The following is a 3527-nucleotide window of genomic DNA, read 5'->3' as shown; positions in this document are numbered from 1 at the left end:
CAGGCATGAACCACCGTGCCCAGACTTCTGGTGTTTATTTTCAGTTGAAGGGAACATGCAGTTCCTCTTAGGGAATAGGCCCCATTACCCCATAAAATGAATAGTTTTGAATAATTATTATGAGAGACCATTAAAAAAAGACAATTTAAAATACTTGATTCCAAATTAATACACAAGTAACCTCAAGAAACTCAGTGCTAAAGGAAAACAGCAAGCAGATTCAGTTCAGAATTCTTCCATCAAACTTTTCAAGAATAGAGACCGGGTTAATGCTACCTTTCTAAAACAAAGCAAGTCATTTTAAAAGCTAAAGAACCCATGTTAATATAATTTGATTATAAAGTTAGAAAACTTTATAATTAGAATTTAGAATTAAATATAATTTAGAATTATATTTCCTCACCTAATTTAGAATTCTGGAAACATAATACCTTAGTGAGCATTAAAGGATACTTCAAATTAACCTGTCATAGAAAATTGTCTCTTGAGCTTTCAAATCCTATACTAATTCTATACCCCTTGTTGTTTATTTATTTATTTATATATATATTTATTTATTTTTATGTTTTATGGTGAATTACCTGGGGATATTTGTTTCTTTAACCTAATTTCAAATCTAAAGGCAAAATTAAAATGCATTTTTCCTATTTCCAGAATAATTGCCTCAAATGCTGCTATCCTATGATTCACTTTCTGTTCAGCTCACAATAAAATAGCATACTGTTCTTCCAAACTGTCTTATAAGGCACTAGTATAAAATTAAATAGATAAAAGTTGCCATATAGGCTATGAAGATTGTTTGCTGGTGGTAATTTTTAAGCTTGATTCTGAATAGACTTAATAAGAAGGGCACTTGAAAGACGTGGCTCAAATTTTTCTCTTTAAGGTGTCTTGAAATTATAGGCTCACTCTCCCCAAATTTCAAAAGGTAAAGCCTTTCAAAAAGGCTTTACCTTATGGGCAAAGCAGTGATAGAAGCTTTAGAGTCATTTCAGAAAAGCACATTGTTTTCCCTCTTAAATCATTCCTTAATACTCGTGGAATGAAGGCAAAGAGAAAACCAAGAATAAAACTAGCCCAGCACTCCAGCAATTGGGCTTCCTGACTATTTTCCCTGTTCCAAAGAAAAGGGAGACACCAGCCTGCAATAAATACTTCATAGACAACTGAACTTTTGCAATGTCAGTCAGCATTTGATGCCCCATATCTCCTTATTCTTCTTGTTGCCGGTAGTTGGCCTGGCAGTAGTAGTTAAATTGGAGCAATTAATCTGTACATTGAGGAAGGGCTTCCTTTAACAGTTGAAGGGCGCTGTCTGGCAGGATTCCAAAGACTTATAGTGTTTTTAGAGTGGGAATTGCTTCAAGTTCAAGTAAAGTTTTGGGTTTATCATAGCACCGAGTGAGTGATATGTATTGAAGGTAGTTGAGCTGGAGAATATCTGAAAGCAGTCATTCTTTAGCTTTAGCATGACATTATCACTTAAGTTTAGGTGGATATCTAGACCCTCATTGGGGCATCTTCTAATTAAAGTAGAGACATTGGATTTCAGGAGATTCTTTCGGCAGCCGCTGAGATTCAGCTGGGTGATGCTCTCTGACAAATGCGCAACAACCACTTGCACATGCTTTTTCAGTGAAGTCATATCACCAGCAGAGGTTTAGCTCATCCAGTCTGGAACAGCTGGATTAAGAGAATCCAGAACACCCAGAAAGGTTTAGTTGCACTAAATTTGAGTTCTGTGCAAGATTATTGATAATGGAATCTGAAAGCCATAGGTCTTCCAGAAAACAAGGATTCTGCAACTTGGAGCCCCGAGACAGAATGCCATGGAGGGCAGACACATCTATAACTGAGTTCAACACATCCCTCTGCTGTATATGCAGAGGGCTGAAATCTTCAACCAATGGTTGGTCATAAATGATTATTGGCAGTGGAAGGCAACCAACCCAGACGAATCACATCCGGGTGAAGATTTTTACCTGTGAGGTATAAAGTCTGCCATAGAGACTCAACAGACGCTAGGGTAATACCACCTCTTAAAACATCGAAGGCCTTTAGCAGCTCAGTGAGGCACAGACAGGAAAAGATCCCCAAGAGCAGCTCATCTGGAAAGGAGTCCCATGAAACACCTGGAAAGTTCTCTCCATTTAGTTTAGGCCTGTGAATGATCACAGTCTTTATCATTCCTTTTGCTCTTCAATCATTTCCTTGGATGGCTGTGTGATTGGCCCAGGTTTTAGAGCAGTTCCTTGGGGATATTCTCACTGTCTGCCTCCTCCTTCTCCAGGGCAGAGACCCCGATGCCTGCCAGTAGTTCAGAAGTCTTGCTTGAATCCTAACCCCACATGAAGCTGGTGGTAACATTGCTACTCTGGTCTGGAATCTCTTGAAGGTGCTTCTTGTGCACGGCATCTGCAGGTTTGGGAGTTTTAAGTACATGCATTAATTGCACAGCTGCCTGTCTCCTGGATTCCTGCTTTGGTGCACGGCAGCCTCTAGCTTGCTTAGAAACCCAGCAGCTAGATCTATGAACTCTAGCAACATTTCAAGAGTGATGGGCACTCCCTTTTATTGTTTTTTAAGGTCCACTTTTCCTTTCTGGAATTAAAATTATTTATTTTTTTAAGTGTATAAATGTATAAGGTACAAATGTAATTGTGTTACATACATAAATTGCCTAGTGGTGAAGTCAGGGCTTTTAGGTTAGCCATCACCAAATAATGTACGTTGTACTCATTAAGTAATCTCTCATTATCCATCCCTCTCACACCCCACTCACTCTTCAGAGTCTCCATTTGTTTATTATTCCACACTCTAAGTCCATGTGTACACATTATTTAGCTCCTACTTATAAGAACATGTGATATTTATCTTTCTGTGTCTGACTTGTTTCACTTAAGATAATGGACAGGTCTGTCCACATTGCTGCGAATGACATGATTTCATTCTTTTTTTATGGCTGAATAGTACTCCATTTTGTATATATGCCACATTTTCTTTATCCAGTCTTCTGTTGGTGAACACTTAGGTTGATTCCATATCCTTGCTATTGTGAATAGTGCTGTGATGAACATATGTGTGCAGGAATCTTTTTGATATAATGATTTATTTTCCTTTGGATACTCAGTAGTGGGATTGCTACAAATTGCTACATCTATTTTTAGTTCTTTTAGAAATCTCCGTACTGTGTTTTCATAGAGGTTGTACTACTTTACATTCCTACCAACAATATGTGAGTTCCCTTTTCTTCACATCCTTGGCAACGTGTTATTTTTTATCTTTTTCATAACAGTCATTCTGACTGGTGTAAGTTGATATCTCATTGTGCTTTAAATTTGCATTTCTCTGATGATTAATCATGTTGAGCATTTTTTCATACGCCTATTGGCCAGTTATATGTGTTCTTTGAAAAATGTCTATTCATATCCTTTTCCCACTTTTTAAGGGATTATTTTTTATTGTTGAGTTGTTTGTGTTTCTTGTAAATTCTGGATATTAATCCCCTGTCAGATGCATAGTTTCAA

General features: G+C 37.4%; 1 pseudogene; it reads right to left on the bottom strand.

Moving 5' to 3' along the window:
- Positions 1–1156: 1156 nt before the first annotated feature.
- On the bottom strand, positions 1157–2446 carry LOC112616518 (annotated as a pseudogene).
- Between the last annotated feature and the right edge of the window lie 1081 nt (positions 2447–3527).

This window comes from Theropithecus gelada, chromosome X (assembly GCF_003255815.1).
Source record: "Theropithecus gelada isolate Dixy chromosome X, Tgel_1.0, whole genome shotgun sequence".
Classification (NCBI taxonomy): Eukaryota; Metazoa; Chordata; class Mammalia; order Primates; family Cercopithecidae; genus Theropithecus; species Theropithecus gelada.
This window is presented reverse-complemented; position numbering and strand designations above follow the sequence as displayed.